This window comes from Spea bombifrons, chromosome 8 (genome assembly GCF_027358695.1).
Source record: "Spea bombifrons isolate aSpeBom1 chromosome 8, aSpeBom1.2.pri, whole genome shotgun sequence".
NCBI classification, from domain to species: Eukaryota; Metazoa; Chordata; class Amphibia; order Anura; family Pelobatidae; genus Spea; species Spea bombifrons.
In genome coordinates this window covers 7,887,003-7,905,027 of record NC_071094.1, presented here as the reverse complement: position 1 = coordinate 7,905,027, position 18,025 = coordinate 7,887,003, and the positions used below count along the sequence as shown (strand labels likewise).

Below are 18,025 nucleotides of genomic sequence, written 5' to 3'. Positions count from 1 at the left end.
ATCTGCAATTTTACATTCAAAAAGTAACACATACACACAAAAACTAATATGATCGGGAGACTTACGGACATGAAACTTGGACAACAAGGAAAAGTGTTCCTTACAGCAAGAGCAGTAAAGGCGTAGAATTCGCTACACAGCAAAAATAGAGCACGTTAAGAAATGGGTGAAAACTATGAAAATCTGAATTTTCTTGTGAGTTTGTGAATTATCTTTATTTTGTCCTTTTCGATTAGACACTACAACAGATAATGAAGGGTTAATGGGAATACTTTAATTTACATATTACATGCTCTTCAAGAGAATGCCGAGGACCCCACTTGAAGGGGCAAGAATTAGTCACAACCGATATATACATCTATTGTTGATGTAGCCTTTTAATACCCCCGTGCACAGTACAGTGCAGGCATTTTGCTTTCTTTGCAAGCAGTGCAGCAAAAAGGTCGTATTACCGTGTAATTAATTTGCTGTTATAAGAGAGGCTCCGATTTCCTCTCTTGTCAAAAAACTGTCACAGAACACGGCACGTGGCCCTGACGGTGACGTTTTAACTCTTTTGTGCCTATATATATATATAGAACAGGTTCTTGCTGGGGACAGGACATTCCTTGTGTTACTCTGCCTTCTTTCTGGAAAGAAGTGTGATTGTCCTTTCGTTGAAGAGCACGTACCTGATTGTGCAATCCCAAAGTCATATAATTATTTTGTTACATTTCAGATTGAACCTCTCGTCCGGGGTGACACCCTGCATCATGCGGCGCTCCAAACCCCTGTTAGCAGAGGTCCAAACCCCTGTTACAAATTAAACAAGCAACATCGCAGCTCTGTATCTATTTAAAACCAGCAATGGAAATCATTAGACTAATGACTCAAAGTGTAACATAACAGCGGCAGACGGGGACCACTCGGGGGGGCTTAGTATCACACGGCGATTTAATTGTTTTTTGCTGCGTTTCACAGATTAGCATTATTAACTCATTCATCACTATTTTAGTAGGACCACCCACCGACATCAGCGGGACCACCTACCCACATTCCGAAAAGGGAGGGGGTCCGGGTAGCTGGAGCCTGGATGTTCAGGTTGGCTGCCACAGGTTGGCTGCTTCAAGCCCTGTAGCTGCAGCTTCTCCCTAAAATTACTTTAGTATGTATTTTCTGGTGAGGCTGTACGGGACACTGTACCGTCCTCTTAAGTACTGTTTTCTGTAGACATCAGCTTGCTTGTATTTTATATACATAACTGTATCACAACTGTTTTCCAGGAATTCCAGTCTCCATGGGATCATGGAAGTAACAAATGACGAGACAAGCTTGCTGGCGACCATTTTTTGTTATTAGAAACACACCTCACAAGGATACCCGGCAAGCGGCAAAACCCCGGAACGCGTATTTTTCAGAAGGCAACTCCGGCGACCCTGCCATGGGGTGACAATGTGCGTCATCCAGCCATGTACTGATTTTAACTTTGATTTCATTGCGCAATACTAATAAACCAGCAATTTATCACAATGGACTATACAAAAGTATGTCACTGCTTATTTTTTTCTGGTATTTTATAGGAAGATTTAGAGATAACCAAGCAGAGCTTACTTAATTGGAATGAAAAGAAACATGTCGCTTTGGACTTAAATCATTCCATGAGAGGACAACGGCCACCAGATCATTGTAAGAATGCGGTTGTGGAATGTACCGACATTTCTTAATTACTTACGGTACGTGATTGAATTTAATAGGAGAAAGCTCTGGGCACCAGCTTGTGGGTTTCGCTGATCCTTATTTATTTCTAATAACTCCTTCGTCGCCTGAACCATATCCGCGCAGTCATCAATATGATCTCAACAACATATTACCGTAAAAATCATATGTAAATAAGGAACGGATATGTAAGTTGTTTACCAAATCTCATCTGATTGTCTTCCTGTTGTCTCCCAAAATTAGTAAAATGAAGCAAAACTGTGAAATGAAAAATGGATTTGAATCTGTTGTATATCAAAAACCATAACTAAATCTAGACATGAGATCTATTGCTTATTTTACTTTTATTTAAACTTAATTTTGGTTTAATTTGTTGTTTCAATTGTTATTTTTCTCTGTCTCCAGGCAAAGGAGGAACTAGAACATTTCATGCTTATTTCCTCCATTTCTCCTGGTCCCACAGTGGAGGTTGCATTGTCATCATACTATCTGACGACGTTAGAAAGGAATGGACCTCCTTTGGTCCAGGTGTATCATTTTGGCATGAACAGCAGAGATTCTAAACAAGTGATGTAGCAACAACATGGCAACTTTCATTACAATTATACATTTTCAGGCCCAGTCTCATCTGAGGGACCTCAGCACATCACGGTCCACCATGTTAATCCTCCTAGGCCCCTCCATGTTTAAAAAGCCCAACACCTCATCTCTCAAATGTCCTCATGGTTAAAGACTCCCACCCAGTCTTACTCCAGGGCCCCTTGTTAAAGAGGTATAGCGCTCCCCTCTGGCCACCAAGGTACCTATACCTCAAAGAAAAGCATTGATATTCAAGGTAGAGATGTTGTGAGAGAACACAAGTGTGGGTCACTGGGGGCCCAAGGGCCCCTCCACAGGCTGCGTCCCATACATATGTACTAGCTGTATTCCCCTCTGGTTAATAATATAACGAAAATGAATAAAATATGGTTACTATACAGTATGTATAGGTGTGAGAATTATGATAATTCATAATCTGAAATGTTACTCTCCAGATTGTATAACAAAAAGTAGCTAAAGCTATCACTCTGTCCTTGTTTTTATCGTACACCGAACAAACTTTTACATTTTATATACAGACACAGAGGTAAAAACTAAAAAGACACTTTTTATTGGTTATTGGTTAATTCATTAGCGTTCTGCTACTGGGTCTTTGCTTTTGCCTGATATTCAGCATTTCATATTTCACCAGAAAACACCCACAGAATGCGAATGCTGTTTGACAAGAATGAATGTTTATCAGTATGATGCGGTATTACACAATAAGATTTACTAGTACGGAAGTAAATTTCCACTATGAAAATACTAGAGATGACCAACAGATAGCAGCACCGTCCAGTAGAAGCTATAGATTGGTTTTACTTCCTTGATGGGCTAATGGCGATGACACCTGTACGTTCTCCAGCACCTTCTGATCATGCTCTGCAATGCAAATGTCTCTGCCTCAGGCATACCCTTAAAGGTGACCTTTTACATGATGGAGAGAACCAGACAGACTTGTCAAGAGAGGGAAAGGAATCCCCTGTCATAAAGTATGAGTGGGAGGTTGAGTGACCCTTGGGGGGGGGGCATGTGCTTTTTACCCAGTTTACAGTCAATAGCCATACCGAGAAGAAGACAGGATGATATTTTGGAAAATAAGGAAAGATCACTGCATATTAACCTTTCTGGCACGTACTCTTCACAGCAAAGGTTATCATACTACCCGATTGATTCACATCGGAGAAAAGAAACACTTAAATACCTTAATTAGTGAAATGCGGGCAAAGAAACGAGACACAAAGAGCAACGAATACACTGATTTCTCAGTTGGGACTCCCAGCAGGTGCACTTGCTTTTCTATTTTCAGTTTATACCTCCCATTTAAAGAGAAATGTGCCTATTAAGGGTTTTTTTTTAACAAACTTAAGGTTATGGCCTCCATGACTCTTAAAACTATTTAGGAGATTAGCCACAAGGCAACTGTCATGAGAAAGAAATATTCATGGGGTTAAGTCGGCAGCAAGTGAATTTAGTTCTTATGGTGCAGTAATAAAGCCTGGCCAGATACATCATCTCTCCCGGCTTGTTCTATTACACAATCTCATTTATTTGATAACAGTAAACTATGTCTGTAATCCGACTGCCCTTCCTCTCCTCAACCTGCTGTCCTTCTGGGGCTCTACGTTTGCGTCTCTGACTCTGGATCTGCCCATTGTCACCACCGCCTGCTGACTGTCAGTATGCTTTGAAGTTGCAGGGAGTCCAGCTGTGACGGTTCTAGGTGGAATACGAAACTGGATTTAGAGAAATGTCATAAAATGTGAATGTTCGATCCTGTGGTGTAGCTGCCTGCATTTCCATTAACCCTATCATTGTCGACTTCGGGGCATCCTGCTAAATTGTTCTAAAACGAACACTCCGAAAGAATGTTCTCCGACATTGTAACGCCAGGGCCGGCGTACCATTTGGATACTTAAAGGGCGATGTCTGCTGTCACCGATCTTATCTTGTCCCTAGGCCTGACCGTCTACTGTAAATGGGCTGGATTAAGACAGACTTCTCCCTTGTAAATGGCCCATTGAGGAGTGGCAAACCATTGAAGACTGGTCACCCACTATGGTGGTCTGCCCCAGTTTTGTGGCAAAGTGGCTGCCACTGCCCTGGACAAAACATGTATATACACGACCGGTCAAAAATTTAGGGTCACTTTATGTCCTTTATCACTCCCATCACTCCAGTGTTGCAATGGCGGGTTGTGTTCGCTAATCCAGGTTTAGGTTTAATTGGTCATTAGAAACCCCTTTTGCAATTATGTTACAGGCAGAAATTTTCTTGTTTTCCCTAAAAAACAGCTATGTGACCGTAAACTTTTGAACGCTGGTGTGTACACATATGCACACACTTAAAAACCCCTAAACGCAGCTGGATCTTCATAACGCTCATATCTCAGAAGAGGTGATTTCAGTGCTGCGGGGGCAAACCTTGCTTATCTAATTGCTTCCCTTTTCAGGACTAACTGCCCTTTTAATCGCTTACTGCTGTGTTCCCACACACATGTATCAGTGCTTTAAGGGACCCTCACTATCTTTAACATATGGTGGATTCTGCAGACTCCCCCGTATGTATTTGCCGCTTTTCCCGTGTCCCGAACTACGTGCCATTTAGGAGATTTGTTGCGGAGAGAAGGGCTCTAATAAGGTCCCACTGGCGCATATCCAGTTTTTTCTTCTACCTTAATATGCATTCTTCTCTAGACGCTTGGGACATTAGACTACTCTTTTCAAAAACACCAAGGCACGGAATAAATGATTCAGCCATGCATTGAGTTATTTATATAAAGTGAGCCCAACCATCCAATTTTGAGCACGCTTCATGGCATCGAGTGACTCTATATTACTGACATCTCTCAGATACCCTTATCTTGGTCTCTATTTCTTTAGGGTGCTCCTGAAATCTCAAACAGTAGCTTCTCCTGAGTCCATGTATTGTGTTCATTAAACTCATGTCTGGTGGCCCACATGATCTGCGTGTAAGGCTTTTAGTGGTATCCCATGAGCCGTGTCAGCCTGTATGGATGCACACATATGACACAGGGCAATAATCTTGTAATGGAAATGTCCAAAAAGTGATGTACATCCCAGGTTATTCGGGTCACTGCATCACTGTCTACCCTGCTGACATTAATCTTTTTTAAGCTAAGCAAACATCGTCAAATCTGATATTCCCACAACCTGGAGCCTCGCTCAGTGATTTGCCCGCTGGGAATTGTGTCTGGTTGAGTTACTTTCCCAAGTTTCTTCCAGCACGGAACTTGACCAGGAAGCAGCAAGAGCAGCCCTTACCTCCTCAATAAAACCCACCACAATAAAAACAGACAGACAGACAGACATGGAGTCAACAGGCCAGAGTGCTTTACCTAAACACAGTGATAAACCCAAACATCTTTTTAATAAGACAGACTTGGGCAACTATGTGAGTAACGCGATATGTCATCTCATTTTTATGGAGCTCAGTAACGGGTTTAACAGCTTTTTAGCGATAAATTAACAGCAGAACGGCCACTTCAAAGGACACAGTGGAATATAATTGATTTATGACCAGAGTCATACCCTAGAGGCTATTTTACTGGCATTTTGCCCATCCTGTTGATTGTTGCCAATGTCAGGTAACCTAAATGATACAGAACGCGTGGCCGGCGACACTGTTGGTTGCAGTAGCGTGGATACCATGTCGATTTTGTCCATCAGACTGTGATTTTTCCATTCATTCTGAAACAAAGACAATTTCTAGTATGTTTAAGTCTTGCAATGAGCGTAAACCAACGTCATGGTCAGACTTTAAGTAAGGTTGGAATATATGGATGTGGCATTCTCAGGACACTCTTGTCTTCATAAGTTATTTATCGCATACCCCCCCTCCAGTACTGTCTATCCAGACAACCCATAGCCGGGTACACGAAGACAATTAGTGTGTTTTCAATGTGTGTATATCTACATTCATTCTTTATGAAGCGCTAATGAGTTTGAGTTGGATAATGGTGGACACTAGATTTTGTCATAAGCAGACAACCAACCTTAAACCAGCATCTTCTGCGTTGCAAATATCCTCTCCCTTCTTATCTTGGAACTCCTAATCTTAAATCCATCAGGACCACCATTATATATATATATAAAAGGTTGTTATAAATAGAATACTTTTATCCACAAATGATATAAACGGAAAAAATGGGCCCAAGTCGCGGTTAAAAATTTCTCCATATTCAATAGAATGTTAAACACAATACTTTTACTTTACCATCAGTTGTCAACGTTTATCATTCTATTAAATCTATTCTAAAGTAGAATATCATTTGTGGATTAAAGTATTCTATTTATGACAATGATATTTTATTTATGCCCATCAATGATAGGCAGTCTTTCTAGAGGCTTTTCAATAACATCATTGTGATAGGTCAAAAGAATTAAAAAGTGCTGCTTTTTTCACATTTTTTAAAGATATTTTAAATAAATGTATTTATTTACTTAAATCTCACAAGTTTATTGGCTACTGTATAATTGTGACATTGTAGATATTTCCTTATCTATAATAAAAATTAATAGATATAATTAAATTATAAATTGTCCTGAATCCCCCCCAAACATTCATCGGTATGTCTAGTAATGTGTTAAAAAAATCCCCTTTTTTGGGAACATCCGTGTTCAGGCAAGTGTATCTTTCATATTTCAAGGTATTGGAGGCATAATAATGTTGAACCAACTCATGTCACCTTGTTTAGGTTCCATGGTTTTATTTATCAAAGAGACTGTCATTATTTCCATGATTATATTGTTCAGGATTTCTATTAAATAGGTGGTGATGGACCTGTCTGCGGTCCCACAGCTCTTCAGTCACAGGTTTGGCGGAGTTCAGGATATGTGTAACAAATATTTCAAATCATTTGTCTAACTTCACTTAGAACAGGATGTTTAGAGTTTGGCACGGAAGTTATTGGCCCGTGATATGTTTTGTCAGAGCAATTAGGAAAGAAAAAAAATATGAAATGTTGGCACATTTCCAAAATGCGTGGTGTATTGTGTTATTCTCAACACTCATAGTCAATGGGTTATCAAAAAACCCTCTTCTTATATTCAAGGGAAACATATATAAAGATGCATATAGGTTGGAAGGTAGAGAGGGGGTGTGAAACATTTCAACAAATAAAGGGATTTAAAAAAATACATGATGGATGTATTTTTGAATAATTAGAACTGTTAAGACAAGAGGGTCGGAGGTTTAGATGTAATGTAAGGAGGCGTTACTTTACTGAGATGGTGGTAGATAAGCGGAACAGCCTCCCAGGCCCTGAGTGAGGGTATTTAAACAGGCATGGGGTAGGAAAATTGCTATCCTAAATTTAAGACATGACAAGGACCTGGGAACTCTTGGGTTTGGCCCAGAGAACTCTGGGAGAAGAGCCGCCTTTCCGGGTCAACATCCCAATCTTCCGGGTCATGGGAAGCTGGGTCTTGGCACCTCCCACTCCCCTCCCATTTCCCCTTTAAATGGGGCTGTTTGTCCCGATGTCAGCGGGAACGCCCACCAACATCTGCGAGACCGCCCACTGTAAAAAGCGGGCAGTTCTGCACAACGTCCCGCAAGCGTAGGCTCCGGGTAGCCGAAGCCCACGAGTTCCCAGGAATGCCAAGGACCAATTAACATTTGAGTATTTACAGCAGGAATTAGTAGGCTAACTAGACGGGCCGAATGGTTCTTATCTGCCGTCAAACTCCATGTTTCAGTTTGCAACCAGACCTCATTCTCACCTTAAATGTAACGAGGACCCCCCTGTCCTACAATAAGTATACTCATTTTGTATTAAACCTTTAAAAAGAGTGGTCCCTTCTAAGGTGGGTTTCTGATACGTATACAGGGAATGTATATATAACACATGAATTTTCATAAAATTCATGAAAAAGGCACCCTGGAATGGTCACCATAAGCAAACAATACTTTGCTTACAATCCAGAGGCAGAAACAGGCGGCCAATATACCTTTGACAGCCCAGCATGCAAACCAGTGTCAAGGAGCAGAACTTAAACAGCCACTTATTGATTGAATAAGTAACTTGATGGCTGTGTGTGCCTTCTTCATTAAGGAGACTGTCGTTACTTCCATGACTATAATATTCAGATGAAATGATTGCGATGAGATTTGTAAAACATCCCCGTTAATAGGCACTGATGCATGTTTAAGGCATATGGTTCCTATAATCATAATGGCGAAATAGAGCATATAAAGCATGCGCTCCATAAAAGCGAACTGATTTTAGATCTATGTGATCAATGGATGTGCCTGGCTGACCTTAATCATGGAAAATGAAGAGCTAGAAAATAATGGATGGTTATGTCGGAAGCAGATATATAAGAAGATCGTCACATTGAAGCTGTATTTTTCATACTGCTATTTAAAAATGTTCCGAAGGATAATGTATCGTCGGTTTCTCCTTAATAGAATGCAATGTTACTGATATCGTAGCGCTGCCTGTCTAATCCCGCGCTGTGTCTGGCGGTGGAGAGCAGGTCATTAGCTTTTATTAATGAGCTAGTTATTTACCGGCTTGTTCATCCATACTCCATAAATACCTTCAGAGCTGAAATTATCTGATAAGTAGGTGGAAGCCTAAGGGCTGTACGAGTGAAAATGGATTTCTAAACATAATGGCAGAATGTGCTAATCTTTCTTATTAACCGCTGAATGCAAGGACGGCAACCAGGGGAGAACATCCTTGGATTTTTTTGACCCCTTAAGGATAAAGGCTTTTATTTAACACATGAGGATGAGTAATTTCAACATTTCCCTCACTCAGAGTACCATCTATCTATCAATCTATCTATCCATCTATCTATCTATCTATCTATCTATCTATCTATCTATCTATCTATCTATCTATCTATCTATCTATCTATCTATCTACATTGCATTCACAACCAGCCAAGCTCTTCCTACAGCAGAAGCTCACCATGGATGGGCATCCATAATGTATAGGAGAGGAAACACAACTCTCCTGCAAACCATCCTGTTTTTAACCTTTTTTTTTAACTTTTTAATGGGATGGAAATGTGGTCTCCAAAGTTGTTACATTCTGATGGTAAAATTTCCAAATCGGTGGCACACATGTGAATTGGATTTAGTGGAGTCCCTTTTGTCGGTTATCCCCACATCCTCCATATCCTTTCTTTATTCATTTACTGCTAATGCTAATTTATTGCCATGGAGTGAAAAGTGTGAACAAAGGATTTATTTCTAAACCCATTAAAGACAAAACCAGTCTTTGTGTCCTGTTTTTCCTTGAAACAGTTGCCCAGCTTCCTGAATTCCCCCCCCCCCCAATTCTCAAGGCTGAGAAAATATTTAGTGGGAAACATTATGAGGCGCCATAAATCAGGGATCATTTTGGTTGTCATGGTCAGATTTAGCATGGAGTCGAAGAATATTCTCAACTCAAAAAGATTGTATGGCTTGATGAGCTGGCGGAATCCTGAAGTTGGGTCTCGATGCCCCCAGTCAACACTCTCTGTATCTCTTGCGTTGCATATCATCAATGTGTTTGTGTTTGTAGGTTATACGCCTTATGTCCTGCTATAAAGGTAGCAAAGGAACCCCTCTCTCCTTGGTACCCTACATTTTTAAATTAAACAAACATGCTAGATATGGTGTTATATCTGTTGCCTGCTTCACTTCTACCCTACTGGCAAGCATGGGAGAGGGCATAATAGATAGTGTAGCAGACAATGAGCATCTAAGGTGAATTTATGACATTTTATCCAAAGTGTAATTTATTTAAATATTACACCCAAGGCGGACAAACCCCATGGGGCAAGGCTTTGGCTACTAAATGTTTACTGATGGCATCTAACCTTTTGAGTTTCTATGGAAGAATGCTTAAATGGTCCTTGGTTTCTGAAAGGTTTCTTCACAAACCCGCAAGAAACGCTAAGTGTAGAAGGTTCCATGGAATCTATATGATTACAATGTTTAACATTCAATTAAAAACCTGTGGGAGAACTTCGGCTTCTTATGAAAAAGAAACAGATGTGGGAGGCAGAATGCTTTTGCACCCATCTGGAAAAGAGAGAATTAAACTAGATTTTATCCATTTGTCAAAAATGGCCTGCCATTCCTCTTCAATATGTCGGTTCAGTAAAGGTTAAAAGAAGCTATGTTACACATGTTACATAGAGCACATAATTCAAACTGATGAGCAGCTGAAGAGCCAGAAATGTGACACGGGAAGAGTCACGCCTCACGGACCCTTCAGTTTGATTGTGGGTTGCGTTGATCTAACGGAAACATTGTTCCACCAAACTGGCACCATAACTGATTTCCAGGGTCTGCTTCTAAAGATCGCAATATAGAACAGGCTTTTCTCATAATATTACATCCGTATAATGTAATTAAAAAACATACATGGTATATACATGAATCCTTTTTTCTTATTTTTTTTATACACCTTCTGACAGTGTCAATTTCTATAGTTATAGGTTTACGCGTTACGTGTTAACAGGCTTAAGTTTTGGTGAAGAAAAGGGTGATTTTATGGGTATTAGACTGCAAAAATCTCGTAACAGCTGCCTTTTGGGAGATACAGTTGAGAAACGTAGTTTTTATTTTTATTTTACTTCATTATTTTTGTGAAAAGCGGACCCGTGGAAGCTTCCCCTGGGAATCAAGAAAGGGAGTGGTGGGTTTCATGTTGTATCATTCTGTATCCCAATTAAGTATGCTAAACTCTGACATCATATTTAACAGTAAAGATCTAGTAACGGGGGGTTTAACGCAGCCCACCGGAGCCCGAACATTGCAGGGAGGCCCTCAGGCCCTCAGGCCCCTCAAGGTTTAATGGTGCAGAAGTGGGCCCTTTGAAACGGGCTCTCATTTGATTTTAATGCAGTCTGTAATATTTTATAACTCGGTATACACAAGGGTTTTGTTAACATACCACTGGCTCACATTTTAAGCAAAATATTACATAAGAGCACATAATTCAACGCTGTCCAATAACATGTTCTAAGACGGAAGAATTTAGATCCAAACCAGGAGACGTCCATCGGGATGGGCCTCTCCACACAGCTTGTAGAGGGGCCCAGGATTTCGGGTTACCCCGCGTTCACGACAGCGCGCCTGCAGTTATGTTAATAAGATAGGAAAAGCTGTACAACACTTAAAAACTGATGCATACCAGTTCCCGAAAGTACTTCAGCAGAGAAATGACAGATTAGTCCATGGGAAGTCAGATACTTTTTTTTTTTTTTAGCATAGAAACTTTGGTTTTATTTCATTTTGGTCCCGTAAACGTATTTTATCCGCAGGCTGCCATTGTTGTCAGTCATGTGATAAGTCAGTTGAATCTCGCTGTGAACGCCACATCGAGCTGATAATTTATGGAAATCCTAACAAAGTTGTGCTTTTCCCAGGAAATCCTTTCCTCTCTAGATTTCAGATGGCCAGGATGTCCTGCTGGACCAAGACCATGGAGTATAAGAATAGTTTTCTCTAATACGTCACTGAACAGTCCACTATATCACCGAACAGTCCAAAATATCACCGAACAGTCCAAAAAATCACCGAACAGTCCCATATAACACCGAACAGTCACATATATCACCGAACAGTCCCATATAACACCGAACAGTCATATATAACACCGAACAGTCCCATATATCACCGAACAGTCCCATATAACACCGAACAGTCCCATATATCACCGAACAGTCCCATATATCACCGAACGGTCCCATATAACACCGAACAGTCCAATATATCACTGAACAGTTCCATATATATCACGAACAGTCCATTAAATCATGAACAGTCCAAAATATCACCGAACAGTCCAATATATCACCGAACAGTGCAATATATCACCAAACAGTCCAATATATCACGAACAGTCCCATATATCACGAACAGTGCAATATATCACCAAACAGTCCCATATATCACCAAACAGTCCCATATATCACTGAACAGTCCCATATAACACCGAACAGTCCAATATATCACCGAACAGTGCAATATATCACCAAACAGTCCCATATATCACCAAACAGTCCAATATATCACTGAACAGTCCCATATAACACCGAACAGTCCAATATATCACCGAACAGTGCAATATATCACCAAACAGTCCCACATAACACCGAACAGTCCAATATATCACCGAACAGTCCCATATAACACCGAACAGTCCAATATATCACCGAAACAGTCCCATATAACACTGAACGGTACAATATATCACCGAAACAGTCCCATATAACACCGAACGGTCCAATATATCATAGAAACAGTCCCATATAACACCGAACGGTCCAATATATCACCGAACGGTCCCATATAACACCGAACGGTCCAATATATCACCGAACCGTCCCATATATCACCGAACAGTCCAATATATCACCGAACCGTCCCATATATCACCGAACAGTCCAATATATCACCGAACAGTCCCATATAACAACGGACAGTCCAATATATCACCGAACAGTCCCATATAACACCGAACAGTCCAATATATCACCGAACAGTCCCATATATCACCGAACAGTCCCATATAAACCCCGAACAGTCCCATATATCACCGAACCGTCCCATATATCACCGAACAGTCCAATATATCACCGAACAGTCCCATATAACAACGGACAGTCCAATATATCACCGAACAGTCCCATATAAACCCCGAACAGTCCCATATATCACCGGACAGTCCCATATATCACCGAACAGTCTTCTCCACGCTGCTTTTTCTTAATGATTGCCTGATTGCTATATTGCGTGCTGCAGCAAACACTAAAATCATTATATTCAGGGACGGGTTGTGGGGTCAGCGCTCTGACGCCATTAACACTTATTTTTTAGTTTTTTTTTTCTGATCCTCCTTTGTTCTGTTTCAGACCTTTGTTTTTTCATCTCTTGCACGCAAAACATCTTGAAACTGCGTGACTGCAAGGAGACGTCCTCTGCCTTCTGAAAATAAAAATAATAATAGCCGCAACAAATAAAAATGCTAGGGGTGCCTATTGGTATTCATGAGTGACACCTACTGCAGGTAAATGCAATATATCTCAATAGTCCATAAAATGTGTAAAAGGCTGGGAATATATATAATGGTTTGGATTATTATTTGCTGGTGCAAAAAGAAACAGCTGTTTGGTTTTTTTCAAAGCAGGTGTTGGGAAAATTACTAATAAATTGCTACTCTGGGATGGTTTCATTCTGGAACTTAAAGACCCTACAAAATATAAACCATCTATATATTTTATGTTGGACCAATAAAAGGCATTAACTTCGACTATAAATACCAACTAGATGTCTAAGGTACCAGTACAGCAGCATGTCTATCTTTTCTGGTGGCTACCAAGGATGTAGTCCATGGTGGAAAGTTGCCGTGGTCTGGTCTACCTTGAGTAAGACAACAGAAGTATCTTATTCTCTATAAATGGACTTGCAAGGGATTTTAGCATCTGTAGAACACAGTTTAGCTCTGAATTACACCCCATTCCCGGTGGTGTAATATAAAACCTGGGGCCCCCTGCTAAATGTTTCTTGTTTTGAATTTTTGTACAAGTGTGAAATCCGCACTAACATCATTTCGACGGAAGTTCAGCGGAAGTTTAGAACCTTCTAAACGTGAAATGTTAATGGCTATTGACAGAAGGCAATAGGTTATAGGGATAATTATTGTGTAAAAGCGTGGTACTAACTACTAACATGCAGAGTCAGACATTTGTAGAACGTTGGTCTACTCCATGCCTTCGTTGACGTGACCGTCCTAACCCCGCCACGATTATGTAAATGAATCAGTCTTCCTATCTTTCCATCTGAACCATCATATAAAAAAAATTCCTGTGAGCTTATGGAATCTCTCATAAAAGTTACATCACGTAGAACGCAGTATGATGCAACAGTTTATTGCCTAGCTCTTCAAGTCATTATATGCTGGTTTGCTAGCAAGGTCCTCTAGAGAACGAAGAGGGTCATCGAGCAGCCAGAAGGGCTTTTAACTGCCCAAAATCTGTCTGTACCCACATTTAACACCAACGATGGTTAGTTTTTGGAATTAGTTGACCATAATGGCAACTTGTTGACGGCTAAGCACTGGAAAAGTAGCTCTATTAACTAAAGTTCCTACTATGAGGGAAAAAACAAGCTATTAGGCATTCCAGCCAAAGCCACACCTTGGTCCACGAGTCAATTTGGAGCCCCTCGTCTCATTAAATATTTTTTCCTCGAGGCCGAGTGAGCCAAGGTTTAGCCGCCACTGTTCTGTACCCGATAATCCTCATTTAACACAATCGCGTTTGTCATTTTGTAGAAAGGTGTGACGGCCTTTACAGAACAAGCGATAAAGCAACATTTCTCAAGCTAAGTGCCTCATTTCCTGAAATTTGTATTTCTAAAATTAACGGGAATCCAACAGTAAAAACGGTAAAATCCTTTTATTTTTTTTTACATCGATTGAAGCTTCACATGGTTCCATCTGCTACCTACCTGTGTTTGTATATTTATACATTTCAAAAAAAAACGACAATTATAAAGATTTTACTAATATTGGAAAATATTAAAACGATCAGCCAGACAGAGAGAGAGAATAAGGTACTTAAAATGTTATGTACGAAGTATATGAAATACATGAATCTCTGTTATTAAAAAAAATATATACAAAATGCCGGAATTTGTCCTAAAATGTGAACAGGACATAATATATATTTTCCCAGTCTGTGTATTAATCTCAATTTCACGGAAGAGACAGATTCATGGCTTTGTACCCACGGCACCCTCTTCTGACACGTCCTCTAAGATTTCCAAATGGAACGCCTGTTCCTCCATACAGTTCTCCTAAAGCACCTAAACCACAGGTGTAGAGGCTATCAAGTTTACAGGCCGCTAAGACCTGAACCGGTAAAATCACGCTGACTCAAAATAAAAAAGAGTCACTGCTCAAAATAAGTGGCGCTGTTTTCTAATATTACAAATAGACATAAAAATAATGCATTATAACTATCGCGCCGACCCCAAAGAACTTTCTAAGACTTTTGAGTAGACCACTTTTCATTAAGAACTCATTGAGAAGTAAAAAAAAAAAAAAGTTTTCAAGATCCCAGAGGTCCCCTTTTCACTTAATTGCGTTTAACTTTGTACTTTGTAAATAGGCTGCCATTCGAAGCCCGGCAGCGAGAGTTGAAGTGCAATCAGTGTGTAGAAGACTCAACACTCGAACATGATTGAGGTTCTTCCCGGTGCTTTCTGATCCGGCATTTAAATTAAGTCTACTTTTAAACTTTTATTTCCCGTTGATATGCCATCCTTTGGTATGGAGGTTCGTAGAGAGAGAAACATGAGTCTTTATTTTTTCTTCTTACTATACTATACTTACTATACTATATGTTTTTTACAGGGATGTACAGTATGATATCTTTACAAAGTGGTAAAGCCCCAGTGGGACTGGTGATTGAGACCCCATGAGACTCATTTACTAAAGTTGATGATCCTTAGTCATTGAAACCTATTACTACCAATTATTTGTGCAGAAGTAGCAAGTGCCCATGAATATTTACCAAGTACATGGAAGAAATCGAGAAGTCAAGAACCATGAAAATGGCTGTGTGTGTATGTTAATAACTGTAATATAGCAATCATACCGGAAAAAAAACCAGAAGAGTAACCCGCGGCTTACTGACTACATGTATGATGCCTTCTCCAGACCGATAAGGTATAGGCAAATATTTGGATAAATCTTCCATGGAAACCTAGCTGACCTTTATCATTTTATAACAATAATGATTTATTTTGGAATAATATAATTTATTTGGTTATTTTATGACCTCATTTCCGCCAAACATTGTACATGAAGAGCAGAAAACAAAACGTAATATTGTGTCAGCAGAACTGCTAGCAAATGTATAGAGCAAGAAAAAGGTTTCTGTGCATTGTCCATTTGTGGCAGTGTATGCCAGTAAGTTACTTCGGGTCATTGTAGTTCATATGGGAAATGGGAATTTGCAAACAGGTAACTTAATCTTTTATAATTTTTTCTATACATTTGCTTTAAATTGCAAATATGTTTACTTTTTTTCATTTGATCAATACATTTGTTTCAAGTCTGCAACCAAAAACGTATATTTTTGATTTTACTATAAATACTGTTTTTGTATTAAGTGCCAGCAGATTCGGTAGCGCTATTACAATAGGAGGCGGTGAAAATTAACAATAGAATGAAAATTTACTCTATACACATTGACAAGCGGTATAGAATGAGAAAAGAGCCCTGCTCTTGCAAAGTTCATCTATAAGTAGATGAATTTCTAACTACTTCTATGTTTCGTGTTATACATCGCGTGTGTCTTTTTATATGTCCTGGAACATCAATCATGCCACATGACTAGGGGGGCATTTTCTTCCACAATGTCCTCTTTTAACAAGTATTCCCTTTTTTGCATGACAAATCAAGAAGGTTATTCACACCGCTATGATTTATGAGTGCCAACTTTAGCCACCCATTAAATAACAAGTTGTTTAAACCCTCACAGGCAATTCCAGAACCGTTCTTTCTCATAGATTGATAAGACGTACTTGTAAGTCATCCTTAGGCAGTCATTATTGAGATACTGTACCTCTATGAACTATAGGAAAAGCAAAACAAGTTTAAATGGGCTGGATTTTAGCACGGATACATACACATAGCGCAGAGTAAGTACCTAAGCTTTCTATAGGTCCTCGGACGTATGGATAACATTCTAGCGCCGATATTTACGCTTATTTCGACCTTACAAGCAAAACTCCGTCAGCATCAGACCATACGAGACAAAATCCTGGCAGGACGATCTTTATAACAAATTTGGATCAAGTATATTTTTGCCAAATGCAGAACAGCAGGAAATCGGGGAAAAAACCCACAAAAAATAGTGATTACATTTCAGTACATTTTTATTTAGCTAGAAAACCTTACTTTAATAAATGGAATAGAATAAAAAAATAAAACCAGGGAGGTTTTCTTAAATTAACACATTTCTTGTGAATAAATACTGGATAAGAACTGTTGCATGTCCATATCTTCCCCAGATATAATTATTTTATCATGTAAGCGTTTTTGCCAGGAACACTTTAACTTGTCATGTGACACAAAAGCACGCACTGATAGGTCATTGCTATTGAAGCAGAAAAAGCTTTTTGTAGTTTCTATGCGATTAAACCTTTGGGCGAATTATTAAACACAGTACTGTTAAGGTTTATTTTCTTTAATGGTTTGACTTGGTGGAACTTCACCTTTAAATTATATTTAAACTATTTATAGCGAACTCAGACACATCTATATTCTCAGGGGCAGTTCTATGTATAACCCTATTTATTCTTAAAATTCCACACTGGGTTAGCATTTATTACTGCCACTGAAGGGCTATTCCATGCAAGTACTACTCTTTTTGTAAAGCAGATACTTACATTTTAGGGTTTTTTTTGTTCTAATGTCCTTGCACAGATACTAATGCACTTAAATATATGTTACAAAGCCTGTTAATGCCTGCTGCTTCTTGTTATCCCATTTTTTTATTAAACACATGTAAAAACATCCTTTTTTGCTTTACATTTTGCTGACTTGACTTCAGAAGGGCACTGCTTTCAGATAATATTACTGATGGGGGACCTTTCCTCACTTTAGTAGTTGCTTGTCTCATATATCTCACTTAAAGATCCTGTCTATGGTCATTCTCTCACCATTCTGTTCATGGGGCAGGATCCCTGACTTTAAGCTGGCGGTGAAAAT

General features: G+C 39.6%; 1 protein-coding gene across 1 annotated transcript in view; it reads right to left on the bottom strand.

The window, feature by feature from the left end:
* Positions 1-18,025, bottom strand: part of AVPR2 (arginine vasopressin receptor 2) — a 30,289-nt gene that overhangs the window by 11,947 nt on the left and 317 nt on the right. The window lies entirely within an intron of this gene.